Raw genomic sequence first — 19,131 nt, forward strand, 5'->3', positions numbered from 1 at the left:
TAAGCATAAATGCAGCAATGTGAATATAAACATGGCTTAACGTAAAAGCCATAAACATAACACAGAAGTAAACACAGAATTCCTTTTGCTATAACACTCTTTGCAGGTTGGCTGCAAACTTGTAAATGCTGATGCTTGTCGGTGTCATACAGAAATCATTATGCTTTTTTATGGTGTTTCCCCATCAGTAGGGTCATTTCTTTTTCCTTTTTTGTCCATTTCTCTTCTATAATAATTGATTGTAAAGGCAGTAAAGTTTTGTTTTCCTTTTGTATTCTGAACTTTCAAATCGGTTTTGCCCTGGGCAAAACTTTCTCTTTCTTACTTTCTTCGTAACCTACCATGCTATCAAAATGCCAAAGAGTAAATTGCAGTTCGGGGTCAAAAAGCAGCACATATCTACCTACTTGGCAGTTGTTCCTCGTGACTCCTTACGTCCTGTCTACGCATGTTTCTCTGTCTACGCTGCAGTTCCGATGCCGCTTGGTCTGAGGGCTGAGAGTCTACGGTCATTCCTATAACAAATTGTCAACAAAGTGCTAGCTCCTGGGCCTTCCATCAGTGGTGCAAAAATACCCAAATGAGTCAAAGAGCTATGGAATTCTTAGGATTCTATTTTGAGTCCCCAGTTCTGAAAGTTGAGTAGCACTGTCATGACTAATTAAACATCTGAATTAAAAGGCGAACCTCATAACCATGCCTTGAATATTTTCTGGTTCAGGCTTGAACCTGAAAAGAGAAAGGTCATTTATTACAGATATTCTTCTGCTAGGTTTCAAAAATCAATGCCAGCCTAAGAAAGGGCTAACTTCATAGCACGCTTCCAAAAGCATAACTAACATTTTCAGTTGTATCTGAAATTATTTCAGTAATAAGTGTAATCACAGCTTATTCAGTTCTATAATCATTCTGTGCATGTTGGGGGCTCTAGAAAGCTGTTAACGTCAATAAAGGGAAATGAAAGCCATGAATCAGTCCTAATATTGTGATGTTTCATACAGATATAATGTAATAACTGGAAAAATATGGGACAAAAAATGGAAAAAAAAATGAAGCATCTTCATTATGAGAATCTTGAGGGCATCCCTGGCAAAAGAGCCTTTTAAAAATGCTGTATCCTCAGGTTTGCTGCACTGTGTTTGTTTTCCTTTACAGTATTACAGTTTAGGGGGGTTGAAGTTTGACATGCTTCCTTAGAGCAATTTTTTCCACTACCTGGATGGCAATTTTTTGCAGGAAAGCAAATGTCTAGAAGGGGAAACTGGAGGTGTTGTTTTTGCAGTTCCTGGTTGGTTGGTTTGACATCCACGGTTTGTTTTTGTAAAGGCATTACAATAAAATCCCACATATGGATGATATTAACCTTTACCATATCATTTCTCAAGGGTAAATTCTCTCAGTCTCACACGGGAGAGCTGTGTGGGTAAATCCTGTGAATACTGGTGGACTGATGAAATCTTTTCTCCATCAATGAAAAAATTGTCAAGTGTCCATTAAAACAGGCATCAATAATGTCTTCATTCTTTATTTATTTTACTAATAAGTGAGATCTCCATTACACTGACATTCTGTTGACATTCTCATGTTCACATATACTCTTGCTACAAATACCAGGGGGAGATAATGTATAACGGGTTCAATTTTGTACATTTGTAATCATGTAACTTAAGGATACTTTAAGAAGTCTAACACCAAATTTGGCTAGAGAAAAATCCTGCAACAAGGGCCTTCCTTGTCTGAAAGTAATTCACGTACCTTGAAAATGATCAGTCTGGGACAAAAAAAATTAGGAAACTCCCATATGAATAAGTCGCAGATTTAGGACCTGTAATGACAGCTGAAATCCACGTGAATCTGATGACTTTTTGTTTGAATCTTTAGCTGGCAGCAAAGCCCCACACAGTCTCGCAGGATCTTTTCTGTGGATTAGAGAAGCATTGCCTAGCATATCAATGATTATGGATATGTGTTGATTGCACTGTGAGTATGGACAATCTGCTCAGGTCAACAGAATAGTGCAGGTGAATCACTATATTCTCTGCTGAAATTGTAGCTTTAAATTAACAACCCTTTATTCAGAATTCACTGGGCTCATGCACAAAGTCAGTTTAGTACCAAAGACAGAAGAGGTTAGGACTAGATGTCATAGAAATGTGGCTGTACAATAGAGAAGTTTCTGCATCTTGGTTTCAGAGTTCAGGCCAGTAGCTGTAGCTGAAAGACTGGAAAATATGGTCCCTATTTGGTGAGACAATCTGCAGTGTTCCATTCAGTTCCAGATAGTTTTATGCCTAAACCACAAAAAGCCAGTGGTCAAGCAGTTTCTTAAATAGGATTGAATTTAATCTTCAGTAAGTTTTGATACTGGTGGTGGATTTGAAATGGGCAGAGTGATTATGACTCCAAACATGTGGCAGCCAGTGGGATCTATGACTCCAGGGTATTTTGAAATCTGTTTGTGTGATTTCTTAATGTGTGGATTTGAGATGCAATTTCAGTAGTGTAAGCTGGATTTCATTAGTACGATATCCATGATGAAAGTTTCAGGAGTCAAGGATATCAGTGAGCATAGGAAATTAAAGCTCTGATAGCTCCTTTTATGTTGAGTTAAGCTTCCACTTTTTATGGATGGGACAGTTGGTATTTTATTAATTTCAGGTTAGCATCAGATTTCTACATGATCAATCACTTCTGAAAATAGAGGATAGGCTGGTATGTGATATTCCTTAATACTCAGGATCTGCTTTTTCATAAAGTCTCTTCTGATTCAAGCTCACAGCGTTTCCACAGAGGAAGCGTGACAGTCTTACCCTCTGCAGTCATTGATCTGATACTTTTCAATAGCCTCTGTATTTTGTGGGTGAGGTAAATAAAGTCATGTTTTTAAAATTGTGTTAATAATAAGTGAAAAGGCATCCAGCAACATTTGTAGTCCCTATCACAATCTAAGCATCACTTCCTACACTAACTCCCTCAATTATAGCACTACTTTTGTTGTTGGTTTTGAATAAATTATTAGTGCAATCTAATATAAACTCAATTCTTGCCTTAGAAAAATATAGCTAGTTTCTTCTTTGACCTTCTGTAGCTCTTCATGCATAGAACAGATTTGTTTTTCAGGGAAAGGAGTCGTGTCAAGAGAAAAGCTTTCTCCAACCTAGAAAATGTTTGGATAGAAGCACTGTTAGAAACAAAAGCAGTTTCTCAAATGGCACAGCTGTTCACTGTATGTTAATAATGATCCTTTTTATTTGGGTACTGTTTGGTATTTGTAGCTAATTAACTCCCTTTTGCACCACCCAGCAATCTGCATTTACAGAACAGAGAAAACAGAAATAGATTGAATTAGAAGCTGTTAAATACATAGAACAAATTCCTTTACTTCACTACACCACTTATTACCAAAGCACTGAAAGAGGGTTTCTTTCTGTTACTGTATTCATTTTTCTAATTCTATTTAAAGGCTGAACATTAAGATTTCCACAAGTTACAGACCCTCCAAAAGCAAAACCCCTCATTTGCTCATTGTTAACTTTGAGGAAAGTGCCTTTTTTTTTTAAGGTAAGATTACACAATTGTTTCCATTGTTAATGTTGATAAACAGATCATGTTTTGTAGGCCATGGACAAAAAATTTCACATGCTTACTGCCTCAGACTGTCATGGTTCTTTGTGTAAGCTGCAACCAAGAAAGCAGTACCTGGTCTTGGGAGGGGATGAAGCACTTCCTGATGCTCCTCTGGCCAATTCAGGTGAAGAAAATACATTGCTTTGTTTCCTCTTGTTTTGCTTTGAAGTGAACAGTTTGAGACTCAGTTTCAGAAATGGAGAATTGTGGCATTTTAGGTGTAGTAAAATGGGCAATGATAGCTTCTGTGATAGCCTTCTAGTGGAGATAGAAAGAATTCAGAAATTCCTTGCAGAATATGTGTTTGCACAGCACAAGTTCCCAGTGAAAATCCCCAGTAATATGCTGTTTATGCCCTCTGAGTGCACACTCTGGGATTTAGTTTATACAGTTTTAGAATATCAGCCACCAGCTATTTTGGTGGACGCTACCAATTAGAGGAAATAGCGAGTACTTAGATTTTTCTAATTTAAAAAAATCCCATAATTTAGATGCTTGAGCATTGCTGAAACAATTTTTTTCTTTTCCTTCCAGTAAGCTTCTTCTTCAACCAAAATTAATTCTTTTGGTTTGATGCTTTCCAAGTATTTTTGTCAGAACTTAAAATTTTGGGCGGCAATGTTAACATTTTTCTTTAATTCTGTCATTTTGGACTGATGGATTTCCTGCTTCTTTTTATTCTTGGCTCTCCCTTACTGTATTCTTAGAAAAGTCACTTTAGGGTAAGTGTTCAACAATGGCTGCCTATGTTTTATGCAGTCTACAGTAAGATGATGTTTTACAGTTTTCCCATTTATAAAATGCATGATAAAACTCTTTTCATATGAGTATTTTTGGACTTTACTGTTTTAAAAGTGTTTATTAATCTTTAGATGACCCTTTCTCTACCGTTACAGATAATAGATGTAAGGGATGGGAGGCCTTGTTATTTATTTGGTTTATGTGCAGGAAGCCTCTTTCAAAGATTATTTCAAATTAGTTCAAATATGCAATTATTCTGTTGTAATAAAAGCTTTGGGCACAGTTAAATCTCTGCCTCTCTGTCCTGCCAGGCTTCTCAGTTACCCTCAGCCAGTGCTGCAGCACTAGTAAGATAATTTGTTTTTGTATTATTCAGTGTTCCCTGCATGCACCAAAATACTTTAAACCAACACACAGCCCTTCTAGCTCTGCAAGAAAATATTAAACTGTTTAAAATCAGTATCCAAATAACGTGTCGTTTCTTTGTGTATTATTTAATTTTACTGACGTTAAGGCAAGATAATGTTTCTATCCTTAAAGTTTAATAGCACAAGTGGGTGTTAATTTCTGATAGAGTTCAGGAGCGAGCAATATAATGCTGCTGGAATTGTAGTAAATAGAAAACTGTTGTAAATTTTCGTAATACAGTGCTGGTATGGAATCGAATGAGCAGCCAGTGTGCAGATGAGAGCTTCAAACCATTTTGAACAGATCTCTGGTTCAATCGGCAATCATAAAGAGGCATTCTGACTAATTTAGCATCTGGCATTCAGTCAGAATTCACAGTTCTGAAAGTGTATAAAATTAGAGCCTTTTATAAGCTAGCTTGTCTGTTGGATTTGATTGTAACTTCAGTTGAAAACCCTTATCAAGTATGTAAGAGTAAAGAAAATGTATTATCTCTATAATTCTCTCTGAAAAAAAAACATCTGAATGTGAATTTGTAAACATTGTACTACATGGAAGTCAATGGCAAATTTTCAGTAGACTTCAGATACCTGTCACTGCTTTTCTTTTAGAACTAATTATTTCTTTTACTGGGCTTCAAGTTTTCCACTATCTGACCAAAGTGTTAATTCAGGGAAGCACTGACCTTGTCATCCTAACTTAGAGAATGACGTTTTACTTATAAATGTACCTTTCAGGATATACGCAAGTCCTACCTTTGTGACTCAAGTGCAAGAGATTTGAGGTTATATTCAAGTACTTGCCTGAAAGTCTTCAGATGGAAAGGGTGGGAGGAGGTTACTTTCCATTTAGCAATTTTAAATTGTGGAGAATCATGAAAAAGAATGAATACAGGAAAAGAAATACCAAGAAATGTTTTCCTTTTCATCCTATTTTAATATGTGCCTCTGTATGTTTATATTACTGGGGAATCAGGTGCTATATGTGAAGTTCTGAGCAAGAACTGTTATTTTTTTTGCATCTTATGCAATCTTTTCCTTTAGCTTCCTGATCACTGCTATTTGTTCCTCATCCCTTTCTATCCTCCTGCCCACCTTTAACTTCTATGTGTGTGTCCCCATTTCAGCCGCATGTGACAAGAAGGCATAGATCTGAGGTCCTGAGATGGTCTACATTGACCTTGTTCAGACACCTACAGCCTCCAAAGCTATTTGCTTTGCTTGCCATTAATTTAGAGGCAATGCTCCTCCAATAATCAGGGAGTAGCAGCCAGCTAACCAGGCAAGGTACGTCAGGCTGCAAACTGAAACAGAGTATGTGCCACTCAGCGAGCTAAAAAAGAATCTGTTGGTATACATGGAATGGGGTGAGAGTTTAGGAAAAAGAAGAAAGAATGAGACAGCTAGAGACTGAGGAATTGTAAAGCCTTGTGGAGATGTGAGGGAGCTGGGTAAATCAAGCATGATGCATAAACTCACAAAAGGCAAAGTTGGTTTTGCTGCTCAGAGTATTAGTTGCTCATCTTTCCTTATCTTTGTTGCTGTTCATAAGAAAGTAAAGAAGAATGGCTATACTTAACTCAGATGGGAGATAAAATAATTCATAAGCAGCTCATATTTAATATATCTCTCCAGAATAATACGTGCTGGAGATGACATACTGTCTTGTGTTCTTGTATCATTTGTGAAGAGAACCAAATGAAGTGTCTTAAGCTGCTACTTCAGGAGTTCTGGGGCACCTCTTTCCAGCAGAGATGTTCAGGGTAAGGGTTACGCAGGCATACTGTGTTAGTCATTTCTTTGTGAATCATAGAGTCATAGAATAGTTAGGGTTGGAAAGGACCTTAAGATCATCATGTTCCAACCCCTCTGCCGTGGGCAGGGACACCTCACACTAAACCATGGCACCCAAGGCTTTGTCCAACCTGGCCTTGAACACCACCAGGGATGGAGCATTCACAGCTTCCCTGGGCAACCCATTCCAGTGCCTCACCACCCTAACAGGAAAGAATTTCTTCCTTATATCCAATCTAAACTTCCCCTGTTTAAGTTTTAACCCGTTACCCCTTGTCCTGTCACTGAAGTCCCTAATGGATTTGGGAGATACAAAAGCATCAAAGCAGATTAAGAAAACCTGCCAAGGTTTTCTTTCCAGGCTCTGACCCTTGTTTGGTAGCAAATTCTGGGTAGGTTTTAAAATATGTCTGTGCATTTCAGCATATACATATTTTTTAAGGCTTTGCATCAGATGGAGGAAAAGTAGACAGTGACAAGATTTGCTGAGTATGTAGTGTGTATAATCTGACGTTTTCAGGACATGGATTTTAACTAATTTACACTATCAAGCCACACTACTTAAAATACGTGACAGCAAACCATCTTCCAACTTTATATATGGATTTCTTCCTTTTACAGATCTAAGATCCGTCAATTTTGGTCTGCAAACTTAATCTTTTCTTCCATATTATGAGTCACTATTGCAGTTCCTGTTAGCTCCACCTTTAGTCTCTTTCATGTCTGTGTGAGAGCTCACCTGCTGTCAAGCCCTGGCTCTTCCCTGTCATAGAAAGCCCACATGTTATCCCTGGATGGATTAAACAATAACCCGTAGTACTGTGTATGTCTAAGACCTATTCACAAGCCATAAGAAGCCTGACTCATTCCATCCCACTTCCAGGAAGAGGAGAAGCTATCAATAAAAACATGGCATGTAATTGCTGATGACAAGAGACTTTTACAGCAGACTTATTCATGGTAAATAATTGCTGTTCCAGAGGGAGGGGCCAATATCTGTTGACTCCATGTCTCTTGTCAGAGCATATGAAGAAAGCTGTGTTTTAGAAAGCTTTCTGTGAGATTACAGAACTGTCTTTAGCATTTCTCAGTTGTGCAGCTAAGCTCTGATCTTTCTCACTTATACTCTTTGGCTATAGCTGTACCACAAGCTGTAATGTTAATTGAGGAAAATACACCAGAGCATAAATGCTAAATTCTTTGATGCAACAGAGTGCGTTGGGTCCAGAATAATTCAAAATGAGCACATCTGGCTCTTGGTCAACAGTGGGTTGGTAAATTGGTGAGTTGACATAAGGATTACTGTGGAGCAAAATTTGCACATAAGTAAATTTCAGCTACTGAAAAAACAGCAAGTATCCAAGATGTGAAATGGCAATAATTACTCTTGGAGCTTCTGAAACATGCCATTATAGCTTTATAATTAAAAACAAAACCCCTTTATGGATACATCTGCTCCCTCTAACTTAAATGGCACTCCTCCCAAGGATACTATTTGGATTTTTCTTTAATGTGAAATTTCCTTCCATTTTTATAATCTTTTGTTTATATTCCAGTTGCTTTAGTGGTGGATATTTAAATTGTCTTGCTGACTAAGCAGGATCAAAGTCCAACTTTGCTACTATACTGAAATTGTTCCAAATTTACACCAGCAGTTCTTCATGAACTCCTAGATGATAATTTTCTAGTGGCTTGGGGTATGCCACAGCCCATTTTCATTCATTTTCCGATCCCAGTGCAATTACTACCTTCGTCTTCGTCTGCAGTTTAAAGTACCAGAAGCTTTGCCCTAACTGGGTTTGTATGAACCCAGGTCCTCTTATACAGATCCTTTGTATTTCAAAAGTTTCCACAGTGCTGCCCTATCTTATCTGTGCTTTCTTTCTGGTCACATACAATCTACCCCTCTACTTCTATGTTTGGACATGCTCATGGCAACAGGAATGTCTCCTACCTAACAGCTTAAGTTTTGCCTCTAGCATGTACCTCCTGCTACAGTTTGATGTTGTTGGAACCCATGATCTGTGCCATCTTCTTGGGTATCATGACTATAGCTCTTTGAATGCCTCTTAACCACTCTGTTGATGGTATTGTGAAATACAGTTTCACTTAATGTGGGTGGTTTGTAATTTGTATGGACCAGGGAAAAACTGTTTTCAGAACACAGCATGAATAGATGTGGTAACACCAAGGAAGGTTTTATTCCTCAGCAAGTTACATGCTTCGTGGCAAGCTTTCCTTGTGATGTGCTAAAGAAGAATGCACTGCACTTTAGGGCATTAATTTAAAAAGATAACTCCTATGCTTTCATGATGTTATATAACGTTATGATTAAAATCTTTGTGCTTTTCAGAGAAAATAAATTTATATTAATATTTTAGCTAAGAATAAACATTTTAACAGAACTGTTGAGGAAAACGAGTAGACGCACAAAAATACCCCAGGCATGCCAAAATCCCCAAATGCTCACATGGCTCAGGGTCTCTTCTACGTTGTTACTACAGATCTCCCTTCCTTAGCACAGGGTGCACGCAGGCTGAGGGTTAAAGGCAATGGTTTTGATGTATACTGCATTTTTACAGAGTGGTATACAGAAAACCAAACCTATAGGAAGCCATCATCATGTACTACTGATAAAAGCTGTGAATAGTTTAGAACTGGAGCAGGGTGAGGTAGGAGTGGGAGCATAGTAATACATTTTCTTTCCCTTGCTTCTTTAATTTTGCATAAAATAAGCGGCGCTCCGTAAGTGTGAGGTGACAGATGATCTGTGTTTCCTAAGTAAATTCTGGACAACTAGGGCATAGTGAGGATTTAAGTGGTGTTATGCATCATGAACTTGATTTTCCTATTTAACGTGTGTTGTTCGTTTGTGTGAGAGTGTTATGAGCATGTTCATGAGGACATTACTGTTCAGATACAGAACCCTTTGTTCTATCAGCATAGTTCATATACTGGAGTACATATTTTCCAAGGAAATTCCCAGCTTTATTGCATGCTGCCTTGTTCTTCAGTGTGACATTGCAGTTGCTGGGTGGAAGGCAGTGTCTCGTTACAATATCTCTTCCTGATTATATCTTGTTAGGAACTATCACCAGGTTAATCAATTGTTTCTGCTGCTCTGTGCACATGTGCAGGGCCACCAGAAACAAAATGTGATGTGAGAGGAAACTACTTGCAGTGCATTAGGTAATGAAGCTGGAATTGCATACTGCTGGTTTTGTTCTGAGAGAGAATACAAATGGAACAACTTTGAGAAGATCACAGTTGTTGAATAGCTATCTGGAATAGCATACAGGAAAAAAAGGGGTGTGATTATTGAAGATAATTGTAATTTCGGACTAAATATGCCCAGAAAAAAAGAAAAAAGTTAATGTATAATTAAGGATGGCAAAGGCAAGCACTTAAAACCTACTGCATAGCAGAATTAATGTTGCCAGTACAGGGTTTTTTAGGCTTCCTTGTGCGAGTGGATTCTGATACAGTGCAATTGCACAAACATATTCTATTTTTAACATAGACTCTATGCTTTGTCTTGTACACCAAGATAATTTAATTCACCCAATGAACTATGTTCAGTATTTCCTTTAATCTTTACTGTTAATTGCTGTTCATCTGGCTGGCTTACTGGATGCCACTTGGGCTTTGATCTGAGGAAGGAGCTGTTAATCACTTCATTGTCTATTGTGTAGCTCTCATCAATACAATGTATGGGTGTTTTTCAGACATTAATTTGATTTTTGTGCTTTCATAATGCTCTTGTGAGATGGAAGGGTACTATTTCCATTTCACAGATAAGAAAGTGAAAAGCAAAGACATGGAGGTCAAAAGCTTTTGCTAATTTCAGAAAACTTGGATTTTTTTAATATTTAAATCAATGCTTTGAGTTTTCACAGAAACCAGAAACACAGTCAAGAGCCTGGGGATAAAAAACCCAACACGGTGGAGCTACTGATTTCCTATGAAGAAGTGTGCTTTAAAAAGTCCCACAGAATGCGATTTCCCAAAGCCATTCTGAAGTGCTAGACCAAGGGATAGTTTCTCCCCACAATGCTCTATATCATTTACTATGTCTTCCAACTTCTATAAATGAAATGGAAATCAGAGACAAATGAACAAGTAATTCAAGTCTAGATCACATCTGCCTTATACAATAAATGACAGAAGGGGACAGTACTCAATTCTAAAAGATTTCTTCCAGCCGAGAATCACGTTTCTGAGCATGGACAAATATTGCTGTTGAGAAGTAATGCATATTGTCAGTCTGCGTCTCCTAGCTTCTTTTTCTAAGTGTGCTTTTCATCTCGGAGATCCCATAGGCTCCCTAGGAACCTTGTTCTTATCTACTTAGTTTTCCATTCACTTAGCATTTAAATTCGGCAGCTTCCTCCTTTGAGTCCTGACAAACAGTTGGGCAATGATGTTGAGAACACAAGTGAGAAAGTTTACTTCACCATCAACCTGGACAAGCCTTTAGCATACAGGGAAGGTTTTGGTCTCTACCATGCTCAGCAAAACTCAGATCTTCAATGAAATGACATGTGTGGTTTGAGTTCTTTATTAATTGCAAAGGTCTGTTAAAACATTTTCAAATGAATCCAACCAATCATTTTCACATGATTTATAACTTGGTCCATTTTTGATGGATTTCTCTTATTTCCAGTCCATGATGTAAAGGACAGGATTAATGCAAATTTTTTTTTCAAAGCATAAGCAACCTACAAATGTTAAAAAGACACATGCAGGATGTTGTTTTGGTGGTGGATGTTGGGTTTAGGTGCTGGTTTTAGGTATTTTAGTGTTTGGGTTTCTTTAATTCTGACACAAAATATTTTAGTTTGTGTGCATAAAGATTTAATTAATGCAAAAGATGTTGTAATGAGGAATGTTGGGCAATATGTCATGATTTGTGTAGTGTGTATACTGTGAAAATCTACTTGAGCAAAGCAAGAAGTGTTTTGTGTCTTTCTTCTAATTGTAGAGTGTTAACTGAATGCCAGATTGTTACTGCTCTTCCTATAGAAACTCTGTAAAACTAGAAATAAAATGAGTATCAGGCAGATTCCCATACTCCTGTTGAGGAAGATTAGGGTGGGAGGGGAGGAGGAAGGTACTGTTACACTGTTTGGTGAATCCACCACCAGAACAGTGTGCCCCATGGGACTGTTTATATCACTGTATTTTGAAAGTTGTTTTGTAATTAGAGAACTATCAAGGTCTTTTTACACTCCCATGCCCTTAACAATGGGATTCCCGCTTAATGCGGTTCTCATAAATCCATCAAAAAGAGCAGTAAATATTCTGATCCCATAAATACATGTGTGTGTGTGTGTGTGTGTATGGAAGCATTCTGTTACATTCATGTGACTCTAATCATATGGATTTTAATGTGGCAAAAAAATAACTTTAAATTAAGAATCTGGGAGGAGAGGTTCAGCTGAGACCTGGAATGCATCTGCTTTTAGCCCAGTTGCCATTTAACAGGAGTTAGAATATTAGAGGGGAAAAAACTCACTCTCAGAATTTGCAGATAATCTTATTAAAGTGGTAATAGGAAAGATAAGCTCTATAGAATGATATTCTAAGGCTGTTTCATTTCAGAAATAGGTGTTTCTATTAAAGCTTTCAGTTCAGAGGACTTACATGAGGGGAAAAAGTGCAGGTCAGGCTAACAAGAGGAACCTATTTCCATTTTTTTTTTTTTTTTTAGGAATTTTTGTGTTTTTACTTAGGTTACTAGGCTAAAGAGTGAGTGTAATCTGCTAGTATCAAATAAGTAAAGGGGGATGAAAATGTCCACTTCTGTAACTCCACTGAGTTCACTGCAGTTGATGAAAGAAAGTGTCAGACTTGCGCATTTCCTTAAAGGTTTGATGAAATCATAAACTGGATTTCTCGTGTGCTTTTGTCTTCTTTAACACCTTTCTTCTGAGTACCTGAATCTGCTTTTAAACAATCGATTAAAGCTTGTTGTTTTCTTTGAGGAATATTTCAAATCAATATTATCTACTGAATAGACACCAATGCTGTAGTAAGGTTAGAAATAAGAAAAAATGGGGGAAAAAAGACCAAGCAGACAAGAAGAAGACTTTTAGCTTAACTTTTTAGGTTTGAGTCGGCGTATGTTTTGTTCTGATTCTGAATCCAGCTTTAAAATTCTGCTTTTTCAACTACTAGATTGAGGTTTTGAACTCATTTAACTTCCTGATAAAGTAAAATAAACTATCTTCAGTGATGTATCAAGAAGGAATTTGCAACTCTAGTTAATGTTCTTATCTTCTTTTATTTACAGCACAGCAAACTTTGATAGTATTCCCTGAAAAATGAAAATGTCTCCTTCCTCTGCCCCAAAACTCACGTAAATACAGGAAGTTGAACACCAGTGCTGTTCATGAACTGAGCTGGACAGACCTCAAAATGAATCTTAGGATTACCTTTACGGATTTTATCAATAATACATCAACATAAGAATGCCAGGTAGAGTAAATCGTGGCTCAAATGCGGCTTATGTGGTTTTGGAACTGGCAATTTAAATGTCCTTATGGTATTCAGTATTGGCGTAGTAGCAGAACTCTCTTATGTGTGGTGGTATGTTGCTGAAGTTGTAGACTAGTAAAAAGAATTTAAAATAAAGGACTAAATAAAATACTGAAGAAGTGGAAAAAAGGAAAATTATCTTGTTTCTTATATCTGATTTTCAGTAAGCCGTTACATACCTGTGTAGTGGCTTATTGACATGGAAATGATCTCTCCTCCCCCATTTTCCCCCCAGGTCCGCTTCTTTTCCCCCATAGACATATTTATTTATATATATTTATAGATATGAAAATAACTAACTTGTAAAAAATATTTTTTTTGTGCATATATATATATAAAAATCAGAGTATTTCCAGTTTGCCTGACCAAATACTTGTAGTTGAGGCCTCTGGAATACCAGCGATTCTCGCTCTTTTAAGATAGCAAGTTCTAAAATTAATCTTTCAGAAAGAAGATATCAATAGTTTAAATCCGCCTAACTTCATTTTGTTCTTGATCAGTTCCTTGGAGGGTGGTTTTGGTTTTGGTTTATTTTTTTCTTTACATTGTCGGTGCTTTTTTAACTTCATTGCCTTGTTTTGTGGGTATTGAAAATACTTTCTCTGTTTGTGCTTGAGGGGTGGAAGCAGCTTTCCAAAGTCCAAGAGATTTATTTAAGTCATATATGGAGAGAGGTAGTGGTACTGCCTAAGAATCACTGTGCCGTGTTTCAGGTGAGGTGGGAAATGCTGCTGTGAAAATGACCTGACTGCAAAAGTTAATTTATTAATACTGGGTTAGAATTAGAATGTGGGTAAATGATGATAGATCTTTAATTATGATAGATCTTTAATTATGATAGAACTTTAGGCCAAAATGTTTCTGCCAGTGATTGACTTAGACTGAAGAAGTTACTTTTTTGCTATCTCCTTTTCCCTCTGGGCCCGTTGCTGCTAATGGAGACACTATGGAATAGTATAGTTGTGCCCTGCAGTTGAACTCGATATACCTGTGAAGGAAGGGCTGGGGCAAAACCCAGTAAACTTAAGAAAAAAGAAATGTGGAAGGCAGGGTACAAATAAAATGAAAGAAACAGAAAAGTGGAGACAGAGAAACAAAATCAGATACCTGCATAAAGCTACATTTCAAAAAGAGAATGGACTCTCTCCAGCTTTTCTCTCTGTAATCCCCTAATTATGACGTGTCTTAATAGAACTGTACATAAACTAAATTGTTAAGAATTATTCAGGCTAAACCAGTAGGATTTAGCTATTAAATCATTCTATTAATTATTTCAAAGTAGATTTTACTTCGAACTTTTTAAATGATTAAATCTGAGCTTTAACATTATTTTATCTTCAAACGTGCAAGTTCACCCTATGTAAAGCAAACCCTCCATTAACACAGTATTGCTGAAATAGAACAGGGGCAACTTCCATGTCTGAAGCTGCCATTTCAGTAAAAATTGGGGGTTGTATCCCCAGTGTTGATTTCGTATCATTTGTGACTTAAATTGCAAAATCTAGATCAAAATATTAAACATTACACGCAATAAATAAATCTAAGCAGTAGACTAATGGAGTGTAAAGGCTCACATTAGGGATAATAGCAAATTTCATGAGTGGAATGAAAGATGGTGGTTAGAATTTGTTTTATTTGTTTGTTTCATAGTGGGGTTTTTTAATGTAGTATGAGAGGGGTGTGTTTATGCCTCCCAAATCTTCAGTCTTGGTCCCATTACTGAATCAGAATTGGCAAAACCGGATCTGAATAAAAAGTCTTTTTAAACTTACCAAATCACAAAGTTTTGGTGAGTTTGGCTTTATTGCATGCATAAATAACCCGGAGCAAATTAATTGCATGATTTCAGACTGGCTGGGTTGCACATTTCCTAACCATTCCCCCAAGGTATTTTAAAAGTACTTTGCTTGCCTTGTTGGCAGGCAGAGGCAGTGAAACCTGCTCTTTGAAACACAGCAATAGGAATACTGATAAAATTGCTGTCGTTTCCAACCTATTACTGAAAATTCTGAAATCTGAGATGCCTCTTGCAACAAAAGTGTCCTTGGTATAAAGTCATCAGCGGCTACCCATAAGCAATCTTTAAGAGTCTGAATGCTGCTCCTAAGCTGAAATCTTCACTCTACCTAGCACAGAAATGTCTGCAGGTGTCTTAGAATGAAAAAGCCCCAAATAATTAGTTTCATGGGGAGCTCAGTAAATTCCTCACTCTGTTCTAAGAAGTAAATCAGGTACAATTTGGCTTGTTTTCCAGGTGAAGTGTATCTTATATCTAGCCCTATCGTCTACCATCTTTAGAACACAAGTGAGATAAGCAGATTTGCTCTGTTCAAGCCTCACAACCAGTATGCCGCTTTAAATGCCAGACCTAACCATATTTTTTGTTTGATTTCTCCTTTCTGGGTTATATTCTGTCAATCCATACCAAGAACAAAGAGCCTCAGGTGAAGAAACTCTGTTTGCATATTTATTCCACTAGCAAATTGCTTAAAAAAATTAGCGAATTGTTGCTGAAGTATTCCCACAGTTACATACAAGGGATGTGACACAGTAAAGCTAGGAAGTCAACATAATGTTTGTGTTCTTGTCCTCGCTGTGAATATGTCCTTTGCTGGTAGCCCAAAAGGCATCTTGTAAAGTTCTACAGAATCTCTTCTAAATCTGGAATCTTTGAACTTCTGGATTATTCATTAAGGGGAAAACAATCCATCTTCCGTACCTTCTCCCTCGAAATACTTTCTCTGGGAAAGACATCTCAAATTTATAAATCTTTTATGTATTAATGATTTGTTCTTTGTCAACATACTTAGGAATGGCAAGAAAAGAATCCTTGACAAATATATCTCTTGGTCATGACAGTTTAGCTCTTAACAGTTTAGCTCTTAATTAAAAAACCTAATTCAAACCCAGCAAGAAGCCATAGGCAGGCAGTGAAACCATCTTTCATTGAGAGACTGAGAATAAAAATACAGTCAGTGATATCATTTGAGCTTTTTTTCTCACTTATTCCTACACAATTTGATAGTTAATTTTAGATAAATAGCGTGTTAAATGCTTTTAAGGATGTGCAAAGACTACTGTCTCTTTCTTCTTTGTTCACCTTTGCTGGAGTTATTAATTATATATTCTCTTTTTAAAATGTAGCATTGCCTACTAATTAAACTCTTCCAAAGATAAGGAGGTATTCTTGTTTTTAGAGATCATAACAATTGATTTGGGGGTTGGGATAAAAGTGGTTCTCTAAAATCTCAGATAGCCTTCAGACCAGAGGGGAATCTGTACTGCTGTGCCTCTACATGTGGACAAAAAGTCAGCTCTGCTAATCAGGGTCACACAAGTAGAACTGTTAAGCAAAGCTGACAAGTATGTTTAGACTATATATTTTTTCTCACTAAATTTATTACTTTTTTGGAGTTCTATGAAAAATGGTAATTATTATTATTATTATATTCAAAGTTCTCAGCTGCTGCCATGGCAGCCTGCCTTGCTATTCTGTTCTCATTCCAGGGTGTTTATTCTAGCAGCGTGCACTTGCAGTGGATATGCACAATACCCAGCCCTTTGGGCATTCCCACCAGGGGACTGGCTGGAGCACTTGCCCTCTCTCTCCCGCTCATGTGCCAGAGTAGTGGACAAGTCTTTCTTCTTGACCTAGAGCTTTCATCCATACAGGGAGCACTGAGGGACTAAGGCTCTGCTGTAAACAGTGGGGCAGCTCTGCCCCATTTGGCCTAAGGACTGTTAGTTACAACTGTCTGATTTATTGCCCAACATCCGCCGAGGTACACTGGATGCACATAACCTTCTTGGTACTTTTCAATGTGGCAGAGGCTCTCAGATGCCAGCTGAATGCTTTATTTAGCAAATATATTAGTACAGAGAGTAAAATAAGAGTCCGTTAGATGGAGCTCCCAGTCATTCCTTTTTGTATGATTTCTCTAGCTATATCTTGTGCAATATGTGAAGCTTTTATATAAAACATCTTATGTTAATGTTCCAACATGATTTCATTCTAGCAGTTACATCAGCATGCAGCGGAAAGCTACCATGCTCCTGGACTTAAATGAATGATTATCCTGAGTAACTCTAATAGGCCACATTGCCTGTGGTTGCAAAGTAAAACTCTTAGCTTAAGTCACCATGAAGATGGTTCAAATCGATGGATTTTGATTTCTAATTGTTACTCAGTATCTGTATTATTAGTTGTTTGATAGGTGATGACTTGTGAAGTCATGGTAATGCAGTTATTTCTGAGGGTGTGACTGTTCCATAGAGGTTGCTCAGCCAAATGTTAAAGAAAACTGAGTGTTCAAATTGTGTAAATATTGCTGGAGAGAAGTGATTGCAGAACTTCTTTTGTCATATTTGCTTAGATCTGATAATAATCCTGAGAGCAATAATGTAGTCACACAACTTACTGAGAAGTCAAATTCTTCCTTAAAACACTCTGTTAAATCATTCTGTCACCGTCTTGCATTTAGTACATGACTCGGGAGTAACTGTCTTGCAAGTTTGCTCAAATATAGACAAGTATGAGGGCATGTGTAAAATTACTCACCTGGTCTTTTGAATGTGAGGATCTGCGCAGTCCAAGTGAATGGTTGATACCCAGTGATCATTGTTTCGTACCCAGTTGCATACTGTGTGTTTAAAAATCTACTTTGGTGACACATTTACCTATATAAATATAGAAAGTAATTTTTTTTCCTTTTTTTTCTTTTTCTTTCTAATTTCTCTAGAGTTAGGGTTAAGTCCATTTCTGATGCTTGTAATAGGGACTAATACGTGGCTTCCTTTGATAGAACTATGTTTCTTTTCTTTCTGTGTTTCTTTTCTTTCTAATCTGAAATGGAAAAAAAAAAAAGCCACCCAGTTCCTTTTGTGCATTGAAAGGGTAAAAATTCCCATGGTGGTTACAACAGAAGTCTTATCTGAGTTATTCATTAAGGCTGGGGTGTATTGCCACTGTCTTCTCTTCCTAAAACAGAATAAACAATCACAAGCTTGACAATTCTTTCAGTGCCAAAACTCAGGGTGTAAGTAAACAACTTCTTTAGGGGTTTGATGGTGGCTTTTTTGGAAACATGCCAAGCGTCACGGGTAGGTTATTTTGCCTCTGGGAATAAGAAATCATAAAGCTTCAGATAAGAGCTAGAGGGAAAAACTACCCTAAACCCAGGTATTTATATTTGTATCATATTCATAATGTATTTCCCAAGTCTCTACAGGAACTTGTGCAGTATTGTACAACTGCTAGAGTCTACTTATCATTAAACATAGATGAACCTTTGCCACAGCTTCCAACAGCAGGCACTGGGAAGATTAGGAAAGTTAAATGGAGACAGCTGTACAAATAAACACAGCAATTGCATAGAGTGGATTTGATTTGATTTTTTAATGGTGGAAGCATGCAGCTAAACCTCTTCACTGATCTGCTTTTTCCCTGTGAAACATGCAGGTTTCCAGCCCATTCCTGGTTGCATTTGTGGGTAGCATTAGAATGTGTTATACCTCAGTGCACCGACTCAGAAGTACTGGAAGAAATGAATACTGTGTACAGGAACATTTTCATAATTCCACTGAAAGCACCCAGTAATTAGAGACAGTCCGTTAATGATGTTACCAAAATGTGCTTAAGGACCTCTAAAGAAATTTCAGACTAGTTTAAAATTTCACAATCCCCAAAGATATGAGGAAGCAGCTAAAGCTGCATTTGATGCAAGTCCAAACCAGTCTTGCTCCTGCACTGGCCATCTTCAAATTCGTTAAAGAAAACTCTTTTTAGAGTTACATCACAAAAAAACCCCAAAACGAATCTAAATAAACTCATCTGGTAATGGAGATCTTTTCCCTGTTTGTTCATAAGGTGCAAACTCTAACTTCAGTGCATGTTTTGAACAGAACCGCAGTTTTTTACTGTCATAGATGTCATAGAAGCCTTTTGTAGCCAAAGATTCCAGACTCTTAGAGCTTGTGTGGAAAACATGGATTGATTTTTATTTGATGCTTTTAGCAGTTCTGGTGC

The 19,131-nt window shown here is 37.3% G+C and overlaps 1 long non-coding RNA gene across 1 annotated transcript in view; it reads left to right on the forward strand.

Annotated features, from left to right (window-relative positions):
* Positions 1-3,437: 3,437 nt before the first annotated feature.
* LOC133265530 (uncharacterized) overlaps positions 3,438-19,131 on the forward strand; it is a 32,505-nt gene continuing 16,811 nt past the window's right edge. The window contains exon 1 of the long non-coding RNA XR_009742002.1: positions 3,438-3,561. This is a non-coding gene — a long non-coding RNA (uncharacterized LOC133265530). The remainder of the gene's footprint in view (positions 3,562-19,131) is intronic.

Source organism: Pezoporus flaviventris, unplaced genomic scaffold, assembly GCF_033815535.1.
Source record: "Pezoporus flaviventris isolate CSIRO_AGI_PZ_B2104156 unplaced genomic scaffold, CSIRO_AGI_Pfla_v1 ptg000005l, whole genome shotgun sequence".
Lineage (NCBI taxonomy): Eukaryota > Metazoa > Chordata > Aves > Psittaciformes > Psittacidae > Pezoporus > Pezoporus flaviventris.